General features: G+C 38.9%; 1 protein-coding gene across 5 annotated transcripts in view; it reads left to right on the top strand.

Annotated features, from left to right (window-relative positions):
• Fgf14 (fibroblast growth factor 14) overlaps positions 1 to 25,308 on the top strand; it is a 530,980-nt gene that overhangs the window by 183,346 nt on the left and 322,326 nt on the right. The window lies entirely within an intron of this gene.

Genomic DNA, 25,308 nt, shown 5'->3' on the forward strand with positions numbered 1-25,308 from the left:
TTAGCTTCAGTTCCCCCACTGATGTATATGTTTAAATAGAGTGCACCTTCCATGATAAGCCAAATGGACGATGGCCTGAATGCTTTCTTCCATTCCTTCTAATATTTTATGTCTGAGCTGGGTTCCCCTGTGACACAGCTAACACAGTAGATCTGTGGCCTTTCCTCTGACCCTGAAGTCCACAAGGCCCCTCAGCTTAGGCCTGTTCTTGGCTAGTGTGCCCCAAAGATGGACTCAGATGGATGGGGTGTGGTTGAGTGGGAAGCAGGTGTGAGATGACATTCCATTCCAACGGCCAATGTCTTCAGTTCACTGAGGAGCGGGAACGTGTGTGGGTTCTCAGTGTCTGGCATGGCCTTAGACACTTCATGACTATTTGTTATTACTGAATAAAAGATGCTTTCATTAAGCAGCCATCTTGTCTCACATAAATGCAGGGTTAACTTCTGCTTTTTCTGAATTCTGGTTTTCTGAGTTCTAAACAAATCCTTTCAGGGATGACTTCTGAACATGACACAGACAGGTCTTATTTCTCCAATAGGAGAATACTGAATTTCCACACCTTGCACAGCGCTCCACGGTTATGGTCATGGGTTGGAGGGCTTCCACTCCTGCCTTCTCTGAGATGATGCCTCTTGGTCTCTGGAAGCAGACATCCTTCCTCATATTGTTCCCAGGTGTCCAATACTTCATTCTCATCCCACAGTTACACATGTTTCCTAACCCAGATGACAGTGATGAAACATCACCAACTGTGTTAATAAACTTGGCAAGGGCATAATATAATCATAGTAAGAAGGGTGATGGATCTTTTAATTCTTTTTGAGAGCTACAATGGGACATCAACCTCTTTGCAATTACTCTGCAATTTAATGTCAGTAAACTATTTTATTACTAATAAAAGATGGTTTCATATATATCTACCTCCCTCTTAACAAATTTGAAACTTGCAGAGGGATTAGAGGCATGGCTTAGTTTGTAGAGTGGTAGTCAATGAGCAAAAACATCAGGGACTGAGCTTCAGACCTAAAACAGAGGTCAAGAAAGTTTGGCTGGGCATGTTGGCACCTACCTGTAATTACACCTCCTCAGGAGGCCTACACAGGAGACGCAAGCTGCAGGCTACTCCAAGCAATTAGTGGAATTCTACCTTCAGAGGAAGAAATATGGGAGGGAAAGGGAATGGTTCAAGGTAGTGTTCTTGCTCAAAGCCCTGGTTTGAATGCCTAGTAAGTAATGACAACAACAAAAAACAAGATACCCAAAGGCCAACACATTATTGAAACATTATTTGATTATCTAAACCACATTCCCACAGGTTTGGATCAAGTTCAATATCAGTAAATAATATTTTAATAATATTAGTAATATTTCATAATAATGAGAAGGAGTGAATAATCTCTATTACTAAAATATTAGTAATAATGACAATCAAGAGCAAGGTTTTATTTTTTTGCATTACAGTCTTGTTATATCAGCTTTATACTGTAACCATAACAAACTCGTAAACCTAGTGGCTTACACAATACAGCGTGGTACACAGGTACAGGCATCACTGGGCAGATGTCAGGTGTTGGCCTTGCTGTGATCTTTCTGTAGGCTCTGGGTAGAATTTTCCTGCCTTCCCTGGGTGCTGGATATTGCTGGTGTCCTGGAGTGTTAGCCCTTTGCTCTGTGCTCAAGGCCTGCAAGGTAGCACCTTGCAGGCTGTCATCATGACCTTTTTTTTTTTCTGCTATGGCCTGGAAAGGTCCTGCTTTTTAAGATGGTGTGATTACACTGGCTCATCCTGACTAATCTTCAAAACTTGAGTCCATGAGTTCATCTCCCAGGGCTTCGAAAGAAACGCACGGCCAAATGGATAACACAAAGCATCGGCAATTTCCTTTCTCACAGAGCTGGAGGCTGAAAATCCATCATCTGAGATTCCTTTCTTCTCCAGCTTCTGGCACAGCCCCTCCGACGCTGGCACTGCAGATGTGTGCACCTGTACTGCTCCAGTCCCTGCTGTTGCAGTCACCTGGCACTCTCCCTACTGTGTCTCTGTGCCTTTTCCTTTTCTAAAGGGAAAACAAGTGACACTGGATTAGGACTATCCTAGGACTTTAACATATCTTTCTCGGAGACACGATGCAACCCATAATAGTTGTAACCTTAGTTACATCTTCCTAATTTCTTTTACCGTGTGCTGTATTTATAGATTCTGGGGATGAGGGTGTGGGCAGCTTTGGGGACTATTATTCTGCCTACCACTCTCACTAAGAATAATGGAATTCTTTTTTTTTGAGAAAACATTCTGTTTAATTGAGATTGGAAGCAGCATTCCCTATTATCAAACTGACTGCAATTCTGGTTAAAATCACCCTCAGGTTTAGATCCTACAAAACTAGGTAGAGTATGTGATTTGGCTTAGAGGCTATAATTTGCTGACTTCCTCAAAATAGTCCAGAAAAGTGTTGCTAGAAACACCATTTAATATGAGCATGATTTAAAATGCTAGAAACACCATTTAATATGAGCATGATTTAAAATACATGTTAGAAATGCATCTCAGTCCTATGCATCTATACACAAACACATTGAGGAAAGTATAGTACCTGCAAGGGTGATTTGCGATGGAGTAACTAAGTTATAACTTAAAATGAATGCCAGGAAGCAGAAGTTTTGTCAGAAGGGAGGAGGTTCAGGGAAGGGAGAACAGACAAATAGAGAGAGGAAGGGAGCATAAATAAAGCCATAATATCCAATGTACTGATGTGAAAATGGAGCTCAATAACTTGAGGAGATAGGTGGGGTTGGGAAAGATGAGGGAGAATTTTAGAAGTAACACTGATCAAGATGCACTGTACTAATAAAGTGGTTTGTTAAAAAGAAACCCTTTTGTGCAAACACTTAAATAATATAATACCGAAATAGAAAAGAAATTAGTCCAGTTATGAACTAGATATGTACACATAAACATATAAAATAGACCATTTTGAATAATTTAAATAATATTTGCCAGACTTAGAATTCAAGCACAACCCTGGAACAGAATGTCGTAGGCTAGGTATATTCTTCTCAGTTGTTCATAAGCAAGAAAATACTACCAGGCTCCACTTGTAGGAGGTGGTAGAAACACATATCTTTCATTTCAAATAACTCATTTTAATAGGTCTCAATAAAATATAATATTTGTGCAGAATTGCAGCATGGAAATGACAGCAGTATATTCTAATGGTTAACCTTTCTACCATCTATAGGAAAATACTATCCGTTTCAGAGTGTGTCTTTCAAATAGGAAAATTGTGTGTGCTGACATTTAACTGGCTAGTCTAGGTGTGGCCTTAGAAGTAAATGTTAACCTTTTTTTGATTGATTTTCACAGGAACTCCAATTGCCAGAAACGTGTTGGGAATTTTTTTCCATATTACTAAAAAAAATGTGAAGTTGGGGAGATCTAATTAGGGTGGTAAATTCTTAAGTTGAAATGAGGATTGGTCATATTTACAAATCTGGTTAAATTTCATTGGGAATTAAGTTCAAAGGCGTGGCATTGATCAAGATATATAATATTCATAAACTGCCTTGTTAAATAGCAACTCCTTTGTACAACTACTTAAAGATAATAATAAAAAATTAAAAAATAAATAGTAACTACAAAGGTTTTTGTTTGGGAGCAAATAGAGGAGTGAGAGTCTGCTCGATCATATCCACAAGGTTATCTGTAGGTATGCATTTAGATTCTCTTCCATTTATTATTAAGCCTTTACTCTAGAGCATGAGCAGGCTTTGACTTTCTTGTTTTATTCTTTGCCTGTCTGTTTATTTATGTATTTTGAGATGGTAGGTTTTTGCTGTTTAACCCAGGATGGCCTTACACTCTCCATCCTCCTGTTTTAGCCTTCCAAGTTCTGGGATTACAGAGGTGTGTCACCATCTCCAGTGCATATGCCTATTTCTTTATCTGTTCTTACTTGCTAAAGGTGAGCCCAAGAGTGACCGAGACTTTGTGTTACAATCTGCCTCCATGTTTCTTGGTAGATGGCTGCTCATTTACAGACTGTGTAATTGAATTCCATTCTGCAAGCTCCCTTCCGGATATCGGGTCGTTTTCTTTCTGTCATCTCCCTTTCATTCTCTTTTGTCCTTTTTTTTCTCACATATTTTCCTCAGCATCTTTTCCTCATGGCTGTTACTGTTCTTACAATCCCAGCTTCCCCCAGGGATGTGTAGTGTCGTGATTACAAAAAAGTGAATCAGATCAAAAAGTGCATTAATGTTTAAACCATAATCGCAAGTGCAATTTCAAATTAAAGTTAAAGTAACTAATGGTGACTATTCTGCAGTTCTACTGGAAAGCTAGGGAGTTACAATGAAATTGGTGACCTAAATCAGCAAAGCCACATTTTAGTATCCATTGGGGTGGTGTTTTATAGAGAAAGAAGGCAATAATTTGCTTTGGAGAGTTTTGGTTTCTTAACTGCTGAAACCATAGTGGTGTTTCTCTAGGCCTTATTAGCAATGGCTGCGCTCTCCTTCTCTTCCTCCATCTTCTTTTCATTCTGTCTTGTAGCTACTGAGGCAGAGTGGAGGTGTGGAGTTTGTGTTAGGGAAATGAAGAGAGAGGTCAGTTGAAATAACAGTGCAGTTGGTGAATCCTGTCATGAATCTGATCATGCCCTGTGCATGTGCCGGAGGTGAGGGTGATGGTGGACATACTGGTTTTTGATGTTCATGTGCTCTGTCATTGCAAAGGAGAAGGGCGTGAACTGACAGAGACATGAGTTGTAGGCTGCCAGTCATGGCCTAATACCAACTCTTTCATATAGACTTGACATATGGATGTATAGGGGAGCTCTTTAGGGTTTGTGTATTTTCTTCCACAACACATTTAAAAGAGCATAGTGAAATCAGATTTCAGGTGGACATCATGAAAGGAAAGGAACTGTTTCTGAGATGGGAGAGCTTTTTTCTTAATAATTTCTTCTGTGTCTCGCTGGCCTTAAATAGCTTTCAGTAATAGATTCCCCTAGCACGAATGCAGGATTTCAATGAGCCCGACAGGCTCTCAAGCAGCCTTTGAGAATTTTTTTCTTTTTGCATCTGCAAATAACTTGCTGACAAAACAGGGTAAGATAGATTTGATATACGGATATATCTCCTGTAGGAGAGAGGGTATATAATATCAGATTCATAAATATATGGTGCTTTCATAGAAGGAGACAACTCTCAGTGGCTCATATTTGTAGTCCTAGCTCCATTGGGAGGCTGAGGTCAGGAGGATCATAGTTCAAGGCCATTGTGGGCAGAAAAGATCACAAGACCCTTTCTCAACCCATAGCTGGCTGCAGTGGTACATATTTGTCATTCTATGTGAGAAGCAAAGATAATGAAGTCAGCCTGGGCATAAAAGTCCATCTCCACGAGAGAGCTGCAATTGCTGGTGGGGACCTGTTATTCCGGCACCCATGGGAAGCAGGTGAATTTCAGCACAGACACAGCTCAGACAGGAAGCAAGAGCCTATCTTAAAACAGAAACAAAAACAAAACAGTAAAATCAGGACTGAAGGTGTGGTTCAAGGTCAGGGTTCAGCCAGGCATAGCATGAGTCTCTGAGCTCAAACCTCAATATTGCTAAAAAGAAAGAAATAAAAAAAAGAAGTGATGCAATGGCCGACAACGTAAGTTTTCCAATATGGACCTTTTTGTAGTCAATGACTTATATAATTGCTTACAGTATAGCAGAATGAATCTTTGCTACTTGCAAAAAATTTTTACTATTCTTTTGTACCAAAAATTAGTTTTTCCAAGAATAAAATGAAAAATGAAAGGCTAAAACTGTGTTCATTTTCTTCTGTTAATATATGCTTTTATATACTAAAAGCAAAGATAAGTTTTTTTTTCTCTTCCCAGAAAGATTTCCCTACTTAGAAAAAACTAGCCCCCCCCCAAATTATCGTTAGATGAAGAATCTTATGTTAAAAGCGAGTTTATCATTTGTCTTTTCTAATGAATGGATGTAAGTACTTAAGGGTCTGGATTGTTGTTTTTTTTTTTTTTAAGACATTAGTAACCAATCTATTTCTTGAGTGCTTCCTCTTGTGCTCCTTCATCATCCCAGTCATTATTTCTGTGCTGAGCTTAGAAAGTAGCAGGTGTCTGAGAGCTGACTGACTTCCCTTTCTGAAAGAATAACACCGGAACAGCACATGGTAAATACTGGTCTCAAACTAATGAGGCTCTAGATACATGGCACATTTGCTAGGGATTGTTTAAAATGTCCATGTTTACACTGCTCCAAATACTGTCTTTATAGCCACAGCTGTATTGGTTTTCAAATACAGGATGTTCCCTGAAAAATAACTAACACAACTAAATACTTTTTACATTCTTGCTAGCATTTTTCACCTTGTTACAACAATGCTTTAACACTGTTTTGTGTAATTTCCTATACTTTGCTCAATAGGAAGCCTTTTTCAAGAGGAATGTGTGAAAATGTGAACGCAAATAAAGCAGAAGTTAGAGCAGAAGAGTACCATATGATGAAAGTTATAGGTCAGCCACAAGGGACACAGAAGTTAATAATTTTGTTAATCCTTCCTTTTAATCCATTAAAAGGATTTTTCCACTGATTTTTGTGATCTGGATGAATATAGTGTTGGGTAGCTGATTTTCATGGAAGGATATCTTTTTTTTTTAAAACAAACCATTGTTGATAAACACATGGGGTTATCTAGGGATGTATAGGAACAAAATCTGACTTATGTGCTTTGTCATAGTAGGCTTTTTAAATTGTAAGTTGAACTGGCTGTAAAACCAATGTCTTTGTGAAGAATGTCATGTTCAGGAATAGATAAGGCTTATTTGGTTGCTTTTGTCAGTAAAGGAATTTCTCTCTAAGTTGCTCCTGGACAACCGTGTGTTTGGGTGTCAGACAGAAGTAGTAGTATTGATATGAAATGAAGAGGAACAGGGAGAAGAGGAGGAAGGAGGAGGAAAGAAGGAGGAAGAGGAGAAGAAGAAAGGAGAGGAGAATGGAGAGGAGAAAGAAGAGAAGCAAGGACAAGAGAAGGAGGGAAAAGAAAAAAAGTAGAGACTTTTCAGTGTCATCTAGTATTTATTGTCTAAAGATTATTAGGTCCACAAACTTAAATCCATAGATTATCCACAGATATAGAACAAAAAAAGCCGACTGTATTTGTGTGTTTTAACTCCCACCTTGTTCAGAGACTATGCAGCATGGAACAAATTCTCCATGTTCTTTTCTCAACTCTGCTGTAGTATCTTAAGCTCACGGGATTAGCATTTCCAACACTTTATATTTTCTTTAGCACAAGGTGGATCTTCAGTGTGTGGTTGTTGATTGAAACAGTTCTGGTAGGGAACAGATTGCTACACCTTAGAATCTCCACTAGCTTTTTCCTGGCGCTCTCTCTGCAGGTTTGGTGTCTAGGCCCTAAATTCAAGTCCCAGTCACTTCTGTCCCCCGCCTCCCCTCCTCCCCCCCCTCCCCCAAAAAAGAAAACAATCATCTTTAGGTCTTTATCCTCTATTCCCTGGGTTTCTCCTTCCTTCTCTCCTTCTTTCTTCTTTTTTCTTTCCCTTCCTCCCTTCCTTTCAATTACAAAACTGACTCCAATCCTGAAGAACATTACTATGGTCTCAGGAAAGTAAACACAGAAGTGCTATGTTCTGCCTAAATCAATTTTAAAGCAAACTGCCGATGAACTAATAATTTGTGTTAAACAAATAGCATGAGAGTGCATGTTTAATGATAAGCAAGTCAGAAATAAGCCACCCAACCATTATTGTGTGGTGTGTACTTGGTTTATCCAAAACAATTCCTTCCAGTCATTTTCAGTTTCTGTGGTGTGGCCTCACCACAGTCAGAAGGCCACCATGCTCTGACAGCCACTGCTGAGGCTCAGCCATCACATCTGCAGGAAAAGAATGAACTACACTGATGCTGTCTCCCCCTCCCCGCAAGGGTCTGAGGACTTACCAGAAATGCACTCACTATGTCTAAAAAGAGTACTTTGGGGCTCTCCCCTGTAGTTGTCTTGGGTATTTTCCCCTTTTTCCTTTTTACATGGTACAGATGTGAATGTGAATATATAATTTATTATCGTATTTTTCTGTCAGCCACGTTTTAGCCTTAGTTCAGTGGTAAGATGAAACCTGTTTATTATTCAGGTTGCTTTGCAGATAGGAATGTTTCTGTGGACAGATTAAACAACATGAATATTTAGAATATGTGTTCTCAAGTTTCTTGCTGTGCAAGGCCCACCTTTTGCAGCTTAATTCTCCTCAGAGAGAGCAGCATTGATTAGACCAGAAGCTTCTAATTTAACATTGAAAGGAATGGCCTCTGTAAAAGGAAAAGGGCTTATTGTGGAAAACTGAATCACATGAACAAAAAAGAACAGAAAAAGAAATATTATATTTGCTCACAGTACATCCAAACGGCATCAGAATTAGCTGTTCTGCCAAAGGTAAGGACGCAGGAGGGGTGGTTACTGAAGAGCTGTGAATGAAGGTGAACGCACCCAGCCGGGTCTCCACTGATGCTTACAGCTGAATAAGAGGTCAGGATCATTTATATCCCAATTTATCAGCCATGTACTGGAAAATATGACTTGCACCATTAAAAGGAGAAGACAGTTTATGGACGAAAGGACAGATGATCTTCTTTGTGAGGAAAGTATAGGCAAACTTTATTTAGCTCATCTAGAGGACACAGTTGAGGGAGAGAACAAGATTGCCATGACTGTGCAGTTAGAGTGTGACCTTAATGTTTCCTGCGGTCACCATGATCCATGGCGATTTGTATCACTGTTGATCCGAACTTGAGCCAGGCCAAATGTCAGCTGAGTTCATGTGCCCTCAGCTCTCAGCTCTCCGTGGCTACTGGGCACTGCTTTCTCATTTGGACTTCTGTTGCTTTTTCTCCCCTTGTTAGTTTAAGCCTTCCCAGTAATTTGAAAACATCCTTTGTCTCCCAGGGAAAATGGCAGACAAAGAGATGCAGAGGAATGGATGAAAAGACAAACTAGGAAGTTAGGACCTTTTGGAAGTGAGGGTGTGAGTTACTGTAAACACTCCAGATGTGTACACAAATCACCCAGAACTCACTCTGAAGTTGGTTTTGGAGGGTCCCCGGAAGCAGGGTTGCACAACACTCTTGATAAGGCTGAATCCTTGCTTTTAGGACTTTGAAACCCCAGTGGCAGGAGATTTGACCTTGCTTATGTGTTGTTTTATCGTCCACATTCCTTCAACCAAATGTCAAGAAATCTAACTTTACAAAAGTAGAATGATTCAGGGATTCAATGATGTCGTTTGCATGAGTTCATCCATTTAACAGGGGTTTTATCCACCTAACTCCTGCTTTGTGCAAACATTATGCTAGGTACTGGGAATGCATGGTGGACAGTACCATACTTCAGAATCTTGCAGCCTTCTGGGACAGATTTCTTGATTAAAGAAAAATCTGTAAAAATCTCAAATTCTTACAAGAGGTTAGGAGGGGATGCCCAGGGGGGTAAGAATGAGAAGAGGACAGGACAGTGGCCAAGCATGACTAGACACAAGCATTAGTGTAATTTGTTGAGGTACTTCAGGTTTGACATCTTTGCCTGGGCTCCCATATACAGTTTTCTCTAGGAGTTGTTTACACTCTACCAGTGTCTATTTTCTATATGCTATAATCAGAAACCCTATGCAAATATAAACTTTTATGTTTAATGGAATGGAGAGGAAGTTTTTTTTTTTTTGGTTGGTTATAGGGCTTGAAGTCTGGGCCTGGGTGCTGTCCCTCAGCTCTTCAGCTCAAGGCAGGTGCTCTACCGCTTGAGCCACAGCACCACTTCCAGTTTTCTAGTAGGTTTTATTTGAGATGAGAGTCTCATGGACTTTCCTGCCCAGGCTGGCTTTGAACCACCATCCTCAGATCTCAGCTTCCTGAGTAACTAGGATTATAGGCATGAGCCACTGGTGCCCAGCTGGAGAGGAAGATTTAGGATTTGCTTTGTGTATATTTTCATAAGACTGTAAACAAAATGAAATACGTAGGTCAAGGTTTTTTAAGCTATAGTTTTATTTTAAAAAGACTTAGCGAGTGCTTTCACTAAAATACCATATCAGAAAAGAAAAGAAAATTAGAGACTCTGTGTGTGTGTGTGTGTGTGTGTGTGTGTGTGTGTGTGTGTGTGTGCAAAATTCCTGGCTTTTTGGCTTGTTCATTGTTCTTGATCTATCACCTCAAAGATGACAAGGCTTGGGTTTTATTTTACACTTGTGACTTGAATATTCTTCAAATAATCAGCATGTTTCAAACCATTATTTTTTTTTTAATTTACTTGGTATGTCAGCCTGTAATACTTTCCTGAAGATCTTCTAATGATTTTTTTCAAAGCCTAAGGTTCTCTGGAATTAAAATACCATGTGTGGGGGTGGGAATGTGGCTTAGTGGTCGGGTGCTTGCCTAGCATCATGAATCCCTGGGCTCAATTTTCAGTACCACATAAACAGAAAAAGCCGGAAGTGGTACTGTGGCTCAAGTGGTAAAGTGTTATCCTTGAACAAAAGAAGCTCAGAAATAGTACCCAGACACTTGAGTCCAAGCCTCAGGACTGGCAACACAAAAAAAATCCCATGTGTGTACAGCTGTTTAATGCAGTGCATTCTGTGTATCTCCTACTTTTCAGATTTCTAATTTTGTAACTAGTCAGAGAAATAGAGTAAAAAAAAATCCAGGTTGAATGATTTACAGAGATACAGAAATCAGAACTCCTATACCTAGTACTTTTTTTTTAAATAATGGAAAACCATGAAAAATATTGTTTGGATTAGATGAATAAAATAGTTTGGGCATGCATGCCCCCAAAAGTCTAGTCTCAGGTGCTGCCTTCTTGATTTATTGATTTCAAGATTTACTTTGAGAAAGTCTCATGGTTCAACTAAAGTGAATTTATGGTTGGACCATATTGTTCTCATAGCTGCAATCCAAGGTAATCATTAATGTGTTTTTGTCAGCCACTTAGTGTCCAGCTTCCATTCTATTGTCCTTTGCAATACTTCTATCACATAGAGTGAATTCTTGATATTCATGATAGTTGTGTTCTTGAAAGTCACCAACTGAATTAGCAAATGGTGAACCATTGTACATATAGGAAATAGAGGATCAGGTTTTTGTGAGCCTGAGATCACAATATTCCCTCAACTGAACAATATCTAATCTCATTTTATATGTGTTTCTGTTTAGAAGACAGTATCGATTTATTGAAATTGAAATCATGGCCAGTGGCACTGTAATAACACTTGCCCAATAAATGTACTTTCTCTAAAAGGTACGTGGCCGGCTTCTTAATGATGAGGCCCATTAGACTATACTTTAGTACTCTTGGCCATTTTAAACAGCAAAATTACAATACAAAACACACGTGGACACAGACTGAAAATTGTAAGGCTAAATGGACTCACCAAAAACATTTGGTTTCAGTAATAGAGCTGGAACAAGAAGTCAGAAGGTCTTGGTCAGCCTAAGCTGGGGAATGTGAGCATGTATCAGGTGACCAAAACTTTCCTCCCTTCAACTCGTGTCTGCCAATATATTTATATTGACTTTAGTGGTACAAAAGAGTTGCCATTTACCAAAGCAGTTTATGAATGCAGGGTATCTTGATCAAGGTTACCCCCTTTTAAATTCTCACCCCTTCCCTTTCTTAATTTTTAGGTTATATATTGAATGTTCAGCCATTTAAGAAGAAATTTATAGATCTAATGCATCTTTATCTGTGTCATTCCTTCCATATCTTCACCTCCTAACCTTCAACCCATATCTTCCCTTATTCTTCTCTGTTCAGTGGCATATACAATGCCTTCTTGCCTGCATTCTCATTTCACCTGTTCATTCTGCTACCAGTCTCTCCCACAAGTGCTGGGCTTTGACTTAGTCTTTCTAAGGAATTACATTATTGTTGGGCTTTGACTTAGGTTTTTAAGGAATTATGCTATCTGTACTCTCCATAGCTTCTATTACACTTCAGTGAATTCATTTATAACTGCCTGGGTGCCACCCAGTGTGTTTACTTCTAGACTAATAGGCACAGAACCAGAGAAACACAGGTTAACTTGCTTTTCTGTCATCATAACCCTTCTCAACATTTGAACTATTAAAATGAAATGGAATAGTACAGATTCCTTTAAAAACTTTCTGATTATATATGTATTTTTCTTTAGTTTATAAAATCTTACTTATAGACCAGCACTCTCCAATAGACATTTCTGCAGGAATTGGACTGTTCTTTATCTGTGCTGAAGTAGCCACATTGACTTAGTACTTGAACCATTGCCCGTGTGACTGAAGGCCTGCTGAAGTATTATATGTGGTAGAGAGTAGTAGAGTATTAGAGAGTAACCACTTTTTAATGACGTTTGCATTCTGTAATGATGCACATATTTCTTCTTGCATTTGTTTACATAACTCCAGCCTCTTCCAGTTCTGTATCTTCATCCTAACTGCACATCTGTCATATTCTCTATTCATTTCCACCAAGAAGTAATGTATAACCCCTGGCATTCATGTGGAAGAGATTCCCATATTCTCTTTGTCTCCCAACTATTCTTTGTTGTTTAATATTATCCCTACATAACTTGACTGACAATTCTCTAAGGGCAAATACTAGTGATCAGTAAACACAATATCTAATATCCAAGAAATAGTGATGGAATGATAGATTATCCATCAGATATTTATTGACTCCATTTCAGTACTTCTTATCTTTAAAACCTTCAAGACTGGTATCATGCCTGAGACACTAGACTAATAGAGCCTTCCTCTGTGGAGAATGAATATCAAAATTTCGAGTCTGGTAAAACATGACAGATTTTACACATCATATTTGCATTTGATGTCGTGTTTATTAGAGGACAATTCACAAAATGAAAGTGGAGAGGGTATCTATTTAAGAATCTCTTCTCTCCACAGGCATCTGTGAAAGGTCCTTAATAGAATATAAAAAGTAATTTTACATATCTGAGGAACTTTTATGCTCTTCTCCAAATGAAATATGTGAGAATACTTTTTAGCAAGGTTGTTTATTTGGTGTTACTTTCAAATCGGATTTGGTTCTCCAAGAATGGGAAATACCATTCATCTTTTTCTTGTTTTAACCACATACAAATTAGAGGGACACCACTAACCACTGAGATTGAATTATAATATTCTTGTAAAGAAATCTTTACCATGCATCCATTAGGAAGAATGCAACAGCTTGTCATGCACCAGGCTGAGGTGCACTTCCAACAGTAAAACCCATTGAGCCATCCCTATTGTTTTTTTATTTTGTTTTGTTTTGTTTTTTGCTTTTAAATCAAAATTCATGATCAACAAACACCTAGCAAAGTCTCTGGTTACACTGGTAAGCCTCCAAAATTTTATTGGTCAGTTCTGAAGATCACCAGAGCTGTCCAGTGAAGGCTTGCAGCTTACTAATATAGACTTGAAATGGTGGACTTTGGATCCAACACTTTGCAGTACTTTTATGTCGTGAAGCCTTCATTTTTCAGCCCGGATATTAGTCTCCATGTCCTGGCATCTCATCTAAAAGAATTGATTTTTTTAATGCAATGTTCATTTATATTAATTGCTTTGGAAATTCAATCCAGGGGCTTCAACATGCCAAAAGACCAGAATAGCTCACAGTGGCTTTCGCCAAAAATCTGTGCTTCTGAAAGCTTTCTCTTCAATTGCTTTCAAGTATGTGTATTCCTGTCATCCATCCTTATAATTTATCACAAAATGACCCAAATAGCAGCCTTTGTTCTGTCTCTGACCAAAAGACCACGAGCTTGCTGAAACTTCAGTTTCCATTTGAGAGAACAATTGTTTAGATACATGCTGAACCGAGGCCCCTACTGGCTTCAAGTTGGGAAATGTGTGCGAGCTGCTAGTCCCTATCCTTAGCATCTGTTTTCCTCTTCTTCAGGCTAAGTGCAAGGGTTTTCAAGAGAAGCCCATGTCGAGTATACGGAGTCTGTCCCCCAAAGGGAGGTGATGCATGGTATGTTAGTCGGACATCAGTCAAGACAGACATGCTCAGCTATCCCCACCTGGATGTGGAACTGATGTGGTTAGAGAAGGCACAGGAGTGGAGATAGCATTGGCATGCAACAAGTAGCTTAGCGACCATGCTCCATGTCCTAGGGAGGAACAGGAGTGTGTGGAAGGTAGTCAGCCCTAAGCCGTCCTGCTACGATGACAATGTCTAGAGGAATGTTTGTAGGAGAAGAGATCATGGTATCAAGCAAAAGTTGGGTAGCTTGCATATGGCAGTGACCAAGGAAAAGTGGAGGGTGCTGGGTGGCTCCTGGTCTCCTTTTTCAGAGTCTCTGTGTCTGACTGTTGAGAAGAACCAATAAGGAAAGGACCAAAAAGTACACCTTTCTCTGCTCCACTTCTCAAAACCCTGACAAGAGTGGGGAGAAAGAGATTATGTTATTATTAGCAGAGCATTTTGTTCCAGAAAAGAGAGAGACAGAGACAGAGACAGAGACAGAGTCAGAGTCAGAGAGAGACAGAGAGACAGAGGGAACAAGAGAGTACCTTGAAGAAGACACCAGAATGATGTTTTAAGTGGATTCATTCTAACTTTTAGGAATCCAATTCTCTGCAGCAAGGAAGGGAAATTTGGCAAAATATAGGAGTATTGAAAAATAAAACCAATTTCAATAGTGCCCTGACTGAGGTAACATGTTAATAAACTGGCTGAAAGTGCTAAGTTTCTTGGTATAGCTTTTACTTATAGATTTCTCCTTCCTTCCTTCCTTCCTTCCTTCCTCCCTCCTTCCCTTCTCCCTCCCTCCCTCCCTTCCTCTCTCTCTCTTTCTTTCTTTCTCTCTTTTTCTCTCTCTCTTTCTTTCTCTCTCTCTTTCTTTCTCTCTCTCTTTCTTTCTTTCTTTCTTTCTTTCTTTCTTTCTTTCTTTCTTTCTTTCTTTCTTTCTTTCTTTCTTTCTTTCTTTCCTTCCTTCTTTCTTTCTTTCCTTCTTTCTTTGTATGCTGATCCTGGAACTTGAACTCAGGACTTGGGTATCATCTTTGAGCTCTTTTGTGCAAAGCTGGCACATTACTACTTGAGCCACAGCTGTACTTCTAGCTTTTGGGTGATTAACTGGAGATAAGAGTCTAAAGGATTTTACTGCCTGGGATGGCTATGACCATGATCCTCAGAGCCCAGCCTCCTGAATAGCTACGATTAGAGGCATGAACCACCAGCACCTGGCTATTATAAGATTTTTTACAGAGAGAATTCTAAAGAAGAAACAATGCCTTCATAAAAATTTAGGCTCTACTGACTATATGTTGTAATTTAGAATTTAAATGTATATGAAAATTTTCCATGGGCCAGGGATCAGGCAAGGTGTTAGTATACAACAAAAAAGATAGGTTTCCATAAAGTAATAAACAGAAGTTAGTCGACAATTGGTAAATTAGAGAGCAGAAGAGTAAACAGTGGAATGTGCCTCTTTGTGAATAGCTCTTCCCCAAGACTAAAGTTTCATGGCTGGTGTGGCTATCTGTAGACCCTTTCAAGCTGTAATTAATAAAGATGTCTACCACCCATCTCTCAGTTTTGTCTTCTGAACCCTTGCCATATTGGTTCTTCTATTTCTTCACATCCTCTGTGGTTAACCCTACAAACTTTTCATCAACTGTGTCTGATTGAATTAGTGCCTGTTTTGCCTACGCATTTTGTTCTTATCACTAATGATTACATTTATCATATTCTATTATGGCTAGAAAGGTTTTGAATTTTATTATTAATGGTAAACAATGCAATTTGATTGCTAATGGATTGTATGTAATCAGTTTTATCTCCACAAAATTAGCTATAATTCAATGTGTACATCTCCATATCCAACCTCTGAATCCTCAGAGTAGAGGCACTGGTCAAATTTAGATACTTAACTGTCTTCAGCTTTTTGTTATTCTCCATGAACTCTAGGTAATATGGGAACTCACAGTAGAGATAATGAAATCAGAAACTATGAGAAAAATTCTGCCTTTGGCTCTTGTCTCCTTAAATATTGTTTTAGTGTCTTGCTAGCTAGAACAAGGAAAGCAATGCCCATCTTAAAGGAATTATGTGGTTATTTGTGATCTTTTCTCTTATTCCTTGCAATAGATACGTTTCCAAATACAGGAAGGAGAAATAGGCATGGGTGTGCTTTGGTTTGCAAGCTTGTTCGTGTGCCTTTTCCCATTCCCTATCGTACCCCGAGCAAAGTGGGGAAAAGAGAAGGCTCTCTGAGATTAATACCTTTCTCTACATAATGGTGCTCATTTCTTCAGTGAATGCTAAGCATCCTATTATGGAAATAAAAGTTTCATTTAAACATCTGCCAAAATTTGGTGATGAATTGATTGTTAAAATCTTGAGGTATATGCTCGAGACCTTAAGGGAGAATTTGTTTTCAGGAAAATTAACAGAAGGTTATGGAAATGAATCTCATCTCTCCAGAAAGATATTGTGAACCCAAATTCTCAAAATGGTAATAGTCTATATTACCATCTCATTTGCCGTATCTCATTTGATCCACACAAAGCCTGTAAAAGGCTGCACTGAGCTGCATATGAAAAAGTGAACCTTTGAGATGTTGTGAAATTTACTCGAGGGCATGCAAGAAGCAAATGGTAGACTTGAGGATGTAACCCAAACTTTATGAGCAAGGATTTGAGTTCTATATCTATAATTTGCTATTCTAATATAGATCCATTGCCATTATTGTTCTTTTGGAAGAAAATGCATATGTATGTGGTGGGACCTACCTTTAACATTCTAATTCTTTCTCATCCTCCCTCCACAGAGTAGTTCCTAAGTTTTGGGAGTTAGTTTTCTTCTCCACAATCTCCTGTCTCTCTTCTGCAGCCTCTTTTGATCTTTTGAAAATGTCAGGTGTGTCTAGCAAAGCCTTGTCTCAGTTGAGATGATTCTGACTCCACCTAATTGTTTCATTATATCAGAGAATCTCAGGTTAATGTATGTAGGAAAAAATAGCACAAGGCCTCTCCGATCTTAGCAGCTGCACCAAAGCGATGCGTGCTTCGGTGTAGGAGGAGAATGAAGTCACATAGAAAGTCACAAAGTGGCTTCCCGAGCAGCCAAAAACAGGCCTCTGGAACAGCCCCCTCACGGATTTTAAAATTAAACTGTTCAGCAGAACTTGAAACATTAGTAGATTAACATGTCAATACATTTTTCACATCACTGCACCAAGGTAGGCTCCAAGAATAAAATGTACTGTTGAGGCATTTTTTTAACAAAAAAAAAAAGAGATATAAAAATTATAGATGAAAGCAGAACATGGCAGAACTCTTAAAAAGATCTTCTATTTTGGAATTGAGGTTCCAGTTGCTTGTGGGATCCAGATATGAGTTCTAACAAATTCCTTGATGCTAGTGTTATAGACAGGGTCAAGCTCCCCAGAAATTCACAGACCAATGTCCTAAACCCCAAGATCCCCAAAGAAATTGTATTTGGATGTTGGATAATGACAAAGGTGGTGGAGTTTAAGTAGTCTATAAAAGTGGCACTTAATCCAATTTTGACTATATATATGTGTTTCAGTGGTGGGGCTTGAACTCAGAGCCTGAGCACTGTCCCTGAACTTTTCTGCTCAAGGCTAGAGCTCTACCAGTTTGAGCCACAGCTCCAGTTCCAGTTTTCTGGTGTTTCATTGAAGAGTCTCATTGATTTTCTTGTCCAGACTGGCTTTGAACCTCAAATCCTCCTGAGTAGCTAGGATTACAGGCATGAGCCACCAGCATCTGGCTGACTGTAATCTTTTTAAGGACAGGTTATGAGATGAAAAGAAGACTGTATAGAGACACAGGGAATCTAAGCGCTAAGGAGAGAGGCCTTACAAGAAGCCAACTTTGATCTCAGACATTAACTTCTCAACTGTGAGAATTTAATTCTGTTGCTGTAGCCTCACAATTCCTGACTATGATGGCAGCTGCAGCAGACAAAGGTACCGCCAAAGCTTTCCTGGTACTCCTTGCTCATGCCAGCTCTTAAATCTGCAGAGAAATGGTGATACAGGGTTGGCATCAGTGACAACAAACAACTCGATAAATAAAAGCAGTCTTTATTGATGGAGGTAGAGCATTTGGGGGCAGGAGCATGGAAAGAATGGAGTCCCACTCACCTGAGCTCCTTCGAGCTCCTCAGAGGTGAAATTGGCTGCTTGAAGACCCCAGGAGCTTATAACGTAGTGTTAAGTTATGATGAGACCTTAGTGAGTTAATGTCTGAAACAGCTCCACATATTAACTTTACAAGTTCCAAATAAGTTATTTAAAAAAAATGTGAAGCTAATGTGAAACTGAAGGCACTTGAAGTCTAACTTAACTGTATCCTATGATTTAATACTAGAAAGCATGTACCCTTGTCTTTTGAGAAGAGCTTTGTAAAGGAATCATAGGAAGTTAATAGACTTATAAGTGTGTGTGTGTGTGTGTGTGTGTGTGTGTGTGTGTGTGTGTGTGTGTGTGTGTGTGTGTGTGTGTGTGCTTTCACATATATGAGTGAAGGGTATGCTAATCTGTGTCCACAAAAATTTGCATCTAGATTTCACTTTAGACTCTAGCCCAGATAACAAATGAGTGTTTCTTTGAACGGATGTCAAAAAAGAGTATTGTCAAGATTTTGGTTTAAAATTGCATTTATGTGATACAAAGTTGAACCTCCTTAATTCTTTATGCTAGTATGACCCTCCCCTGCCAATTTTGCAAAGAGAACCAGCCACTTAAGTTACAAGAAGATTCAAGAACACATGGGAGTAGAATATCAAAAACCTGACTTAGGCACTGGGAATGTGGCTTAGTGGTAGAGTGCTTACCCAGCAGGGACAAGGCCTTCAATTCCTTGGTATCACGTAATAAAAAAAAAGATATTAATTTTAAAAATCTGACTTAGAAATTCTTTTTTTTTTTTTTCTGTCGGTCATGGGGCTTGAACTCTGGGCCTGGGCGCTGTCCCTCAGCTCTTCAGCTCAAGGTGAGCGCTCTACCACTTGAGCTACAGCACCACTTCCGGTTTTCTGGTGGTTTATTGGAGATAGGAGTCTCATGGTCTCTCCTGCCCTGGCTGGCTTTGAACCGTGATCCTCAGATCTCAGCCTCCTGAGTAGCTAGGATTACAGGCGTGAGCCACCAGCGCCCGGCTTGACTTAGAAATTCTTATTTATCATGAGTGTGATAAAATGTTTTTATATATTACTGCAAAAAAATCAGATTACTTAACTTAGTTGTCCATTTTAAGTATTAAAAAAGGACTTGTTTTCTCCCATCAATTATGTTACACTTCAGTATAAAATTTGAAAGGGTAACTGATCAGAAAATTAAATATAAAATTGGAGAGACTAACCACAGAAAATACATTTTATACCAGAGAAAACTTTTATTTCTGACACTGAAACTGTTGATGCATTATCCTTCACAGCCTTGAAGGTTCTATGCTTGGCAGAGCACTTTAATTCCTATTTATTAAATAAAGATTTTTCTAAAGATCACATGCCTTCTAGGTATGGGGAAATTGCTGCCTTTTGGGCATTTGCCAAAGCCAGAAGACTAATTATCACTTATATTGTGTGTGCTGGGAAGGAATTCTCTCTGAGACTAGCCACCTACACGATTATTTTTTTCCCTATTAACATTCAACCAGAGAACCATTTGGCATGAAAAACCTTCCTACCGGGGCACTCGCAAGGCCACTGACTGTGGGTGAGGTTTGGTTCTGTTGACCCCTTTGGCCTTTTTCCCTCCTGCTCCCACTAAGCAGATTTTTCAGGGGTTCCGGAGAGGTGGTGTTCATGGCCAGGCCTCTAGGTTCCCTTGCTGGAATATTTTCATTTTAAAAGTCTAAATGTAGAGTATGAAGGTGAAGAAATAAATAAAAAGGTATTTTTGTTGATGTTTCTGACATAGATAGGAAGGGTGGTTTCTAAAAGTCTGTCCACTAAACTTTCAAGTCTTTCCACTGTGGTGGTATTTGCCATGTGATCCTGAGTCTATGTGTCTGCTTCACCTGTCTCTTAGCATAGCTTCTATTGCATTTCCTGTCCAAGACAGGCATATGGCAATGTTGTGCAAGGGGCTGGTGCTATGAATGGACACATCTGCGTATCTCTAATGCCTGCACAAGCCCCCAAATCTTACCTGGCCACACTTGAATCAGAAGAAAGTCAGACAGAGTTCAGAAAACTAGACGTAGAATCCCACGGGTTACTTCTAGGTTCACCTTGGGTCAGTATTTTCTCCATCTGCTAGTGAAGACTTTTCGTTCTTGCCTGAGTGAGGTCTAAAACAATAACTTCTAGACCTCAATTTGATGTAGAAGTTTACATGTTGATGAGTTCTGCCTTAATCAAGGAATTCCACTTATAACTCTTTTGATGACAATGTGAAGCACCACCTAGGAGTAGAAGCTACATGGAACCAGAGATTGGGAATCAAGTTTCTGTCAGCACTTTGGGTTTTATTCTTTTCCCAAATTGTCCTTGTTATTTTGTCTGATGGTCTTTTCCTGCGTTGCATACAATCTACTTTTTAAATTTTCCTGATGCACAATCTTTGGAGTTGATATAGGAAACTATTAACAAACAGGAATGATTTTAAAAGAATAGTTTCTGGTTTACTTTACAATAAGTTTATCGTACTTTACTTACATACAAATAAGGTATCATTCTCCAAATGCTCTTTTTCTCTTTGGATGGAATTTCCTGTTCCAAATGGATTAAAATAACCGCATGCAATGTGGAATATTATTAATGGACCAATATTTCCCTAGATGGATTTTGGGGCTAATGTAACTCTTGAGAAGAAGTACATATATTATTTGCTATTCATGCGTAGCATGGAAACTACAGAAATCTTGCGGTATAAGACTATTATTAACTAGTTCAATTGAAGGAAAGAACATATTTAGAAAAGAGAATGGTCATGTGATTTATCATAAAATAAGAAAAAAGATCAGACAACCTAGCTAAAAGTTGTTTTAACCATAAAGTAAGAGGTAGAAAAATTTTACAGTTGTTAAGTTCAGCAACTCAAAAATATTTGGACACTGTTTTTCTGTATTATGGTTCCAACACCATTGTGCATGGACTCTTGACTTCATGGTTGCAAAAGAACTGCAAAAGATCCAAGTGTCACCCAACAAAGTCCAAAACATCTTCTTTTGGTAGTAGGTCTTCTCTCAAGTCTCAATGGCCCAAAATTGGATCCCATGTTTCTAAGATAGTCATTGAGAAGATAATTGGCCAATCTGATTATTACAATTGGGATTCACAAAGTAAAGCTAAGAAAGGTTTGCAAGGTCTCCTAACTAGCATGATTCACATTCTCATAACACCGTGAATAAAATTGAAATTCTGTGAGAATTAAACAAAGGAGATCATAAGTGTTGGAAACTAGTCTAAACTTTATCACTGGTTTAATAGGGATATTTATTTTGAAATGTATGCATCACAGGTTAGCATAGCATTATTTGGTTATGATTTGTTATTCATCTGATTAAAATGAATAGATAGGTAGAGAAAGAGGGAAAAATTCATTTGTGAAAGGATTAACTTTTCTGATTTTGATTATATATTAGAATCCTTATTGCTTATATTCTTTTGGAAACATGTGCTTTTGATGGGTGTGGCTTCTGTGAAGGGAGGAGCCTGCTTCACTGGGCAGCTGTTAGGAATTCTTCCTGGGATGAATACTGCATTTATGGACACAGCTGGCTTTGAAAGGCACGGGCAACTGGAAATAGCCATTGACACCATTGTACAAGGACCATCAAATGACTGTCACATAAAACACAGATTATCTCACCAAGGGGGTTTTGGACTATGCCTCAGGAAGTAATAAAAATGTGAGGTGATCCCTCAGGGGGTCTGCTAGCACAGTTTGAACTTATTTCAAAGCTTGTCTTGGGGCTGGGAAGGTGAATCAGTGGTAGTGCTTGCTTTGCATGTATGAAGTGCTAGTCTTGAGCTGAAGAGCTGAGGGACAATGCCCAGGCCCAGAGTTCAGGTCCTACAACCAACCAAAAAAAAAAAAAAAGCTTATCTTACAAATCCATAAAAAGTACAATAAGAATTACATAGTTTTACAGGATGGATCAATTTTAACATGTCAGAGATCATAAACTTGTCACCTGAATTCACATCGCTGCAGATGTGAATGAATTGTAAGAGTTCTGATTCTCCCTCTTGCTAATCTCAGCTTGTCCATGTTCCTTATGTAATTCGGTTCTATTTCTGTTGCAGTGTCTGTGTGGTTTACCTAAGTGAACAGCAGGCAAGGTTCAGGAACCTTGTGGCAGAGCAAGGCCTGTGCGTGTTCAGATGTCTATCTGCGTATGTTCGAGTTTAGGTGGATTATTTTAATGTGATGCTTTGCATGTTGGATTTGCCATCACAGGTCAAAGATTAGAGAATACAGAGCTTAGAAGATGGAAAATGTTCTCACATTCCTTCCATCTGTAAAAAGGGTTTTCTTTCTATGCCAGGAGAGAGGGAAGGTAAGCTGTAGCATCCTCTGTCCCAGACTGTCAGCATTCAGTGTGGCTCTCCTGGGACAACTGAAGAGTGTTCTGACCGCATGACAAAGTATTAAAAAATATATATTGTCATTCACAACTACTCAATTGAGTAATTTGGGATTTTTTTTTCTTGTTGGTCATGGGGCCTGAACTCTGGGCCCGGGCACTGTCCCTCAGCTCTTCAGCTCAAGGCGAGCGCTCTACCACTTGAGCCACAGCACCACTTTCATAATTTGGGATTTTTTAAAAAATAAACAAATTTTCTACGACTAAGATATAATACAGAAATGAACTGGAAAAATAGAAGGAAGACTGTAGCTATGTCAACTTTGTGTGCAAATGTGGATTCTATTCTCATTTAGTTACTGTTCACTTACCATATAGCAATTTATAGGATATCATGTGTATGTTATATTCCCAAATCAGTTATTGTAATAAAATATAACCAACCTTTGATTGTGTGTACCAGTACTGGATATGAAGTCAGGGCCTCGGCCCTGTCCCTTCAGCTTTGGCTCAAGGCTAGTGCTCTTTCCTTTGAGTCATATCTTTGCTCCTGGTATTGATCATCAGCTCTCAGCTGGATATTTTGTAGAGCAACTTCTATTTGGAGTTTTGGGGTTTTTTTTGAATACACGTCTCTGTGTAAAATTCCTGGTCTCATTAAATATTTTAGAAGGAAAATAGTGAATGATGGATCCAATAAAAACCATTCAGAGAGATTAGGCAGCAAGAATGAATGGTTTAGGTTAGTTTATCCCTTATTATAGCATTCCTGGGGTGTACAGTGTTTTAGTTTTAAGGCTTGGAAATAATATTTTTCATGATAATCTGCCTACGACTTCACAAGAACTACATAATATAAACACTGATATTGTGGATGGTGTGTGCTGACTGGCTTTGAGGAGGGTAGAGGAACCGTAGAACCCATAAGCTCGTGGGCTTCGGGGATGATGGCTGAAACTAAACAAAGAGAATAAACATCATCCAGGCTATGCTGCACTGTGTGGCTGCCAGAGATCTCCCATTCTTAGGCTGCCTTTATAGCATAGTGACTATGTCCTCTGCCGTGTGGAAACTTCTTAGCTTGATGCAGTCCCATTTGTCAATTTTCTCTCTGATTGTCTGAGCTGCTGGAACTTCTCAGTGTTCTTGCCTATGCCTGTAAGTTCTAATGATTCTCTATCTCCTTCCTTTCCTAGTTCGGGCTGTACCTTGGTGTCTTTTCTACGTTTAAAGGTACAGTGCCTCTGTAAGCTTTGTCCTCTGTTTTGATTTCCAGTCCTTGGCTGGGCAAAGACCCTGATCCTTATGAGACACCTGCAAACCAGCCAAGGAAGAGGTGAAATCTGTATTATTAATATTCATTGGACATTTGGAGTGACACGATTAGATACTTCTTGCTTATTCTGGAGAAACTGGGTTTTCATTCTTTTTAAGAGTAAAACAGCTGTTGATGATGGAGATACTCTGTAAGCGTGACTCAGGCCCCAAACCAGATCCTGTTTTTACCATAGTAAATTTGCTACATTTGCTACAAAGAGATGCAATAGTACCTCTTTTTTTACAATCCACTTTGTGCTTTATGATTTTAGATGGAAATTACCCTGAGGATTCGAATTGTGCACTGGATACATATGACTATGTCTGTACTCTGTGCCACACTGCTACGCTGCTGTAGCAGAATTTTATGTCTTGATTTATTCATTGATAAACATTTAACGGCACTAATTTTATTTACATCTATAGTCTTGTGAGTCATTGATATTTTCTTATTTCTTAAAGTGTGAATTTTTCTTAAGGTTGAGAGAGGGAACAGAGCAAATGGTACATAGCTAAGTATGTTTTGATTTTTCTTCTCAAATTTACTAAAACATGCATATCTACATATCTTTATTCAGCCACGGTTCCAAATATGGGATGTTATCATTTTCAAAGCTCTTTTCCCCCAAACTAGCCTTATTTGTGCCCTCTAGTGGTGGATGTAGAAATGTATGCAGTAAACTGGAAAAAGCCGACTATTTCCCCCCTCTGTTGGTATATAATGATTCAGCACCCAGTTACCTAAATAATAATGCCAATTATACATGAGCAAAACATTACACTAATTGAGTTTAATATATTTTCTACATGCATCAAAACTATATATTATAAAATGAGTCCCAGTTCTTATGCAGCTAGATTAAGTTCTTAAAAAGCAAAGATATGTTTCCTTGTGATTTTTATGGTCTCTTTATCCAGCTAAATGCTGTTAATATCTGAAAATATAAGCACATTTTTTCACAATGTGTCTTCTTTTCTTGGAATCTAGTTTATGGAAGCCCTTCTAAATTGCTGTGCTAGTCCATAAATTAGTTCTTCTTTTGTATTGAGAAGTATCAAAGATACATAGAATAGATTGTCTTATTTATCTTGCAAATAACTGATTGGATAGAAAATGCCCAGATAGACATTGATAATCCTGGCCTAACGGTCCCACTAGAATCTCCAAGATTGATGTCCAGTTCTTCCTGTCGGAGCAGCCACAGCCTCCATTGGACACATTCGTTTTCTTATATGACCCAAGTGACTGGGCCAGGAATGTATTTCTTATCCAGACTAAGTTCACTAAGATGTTCCTTTAGGATTTGTTTTTTTGTCAGTCATGGGGCTTGAACTGTGGGCCTGGGCGCTGTCCCTCAGCTCTTCAGTTCAAGGCTAGGGCTCTACCAACTGAGCCACAGCACCACTTC

Source organism: Dipodomys merriami, unplaced genomic scaffold, assembly GCF_024711535.1.
Source record: "Dipodomys merriami isolate MVZ:Mamm:240054 unplaced genomic scaffold, mDipMer1.0.p SCAF_6, whole genome shotgun sequence".
Lineage (NCBI taxonomy): Eukaryota > Metazoa > Chordata > Mammalia > Rodentia > Heteromyidae > Dipodomys > Dipodomys merriami.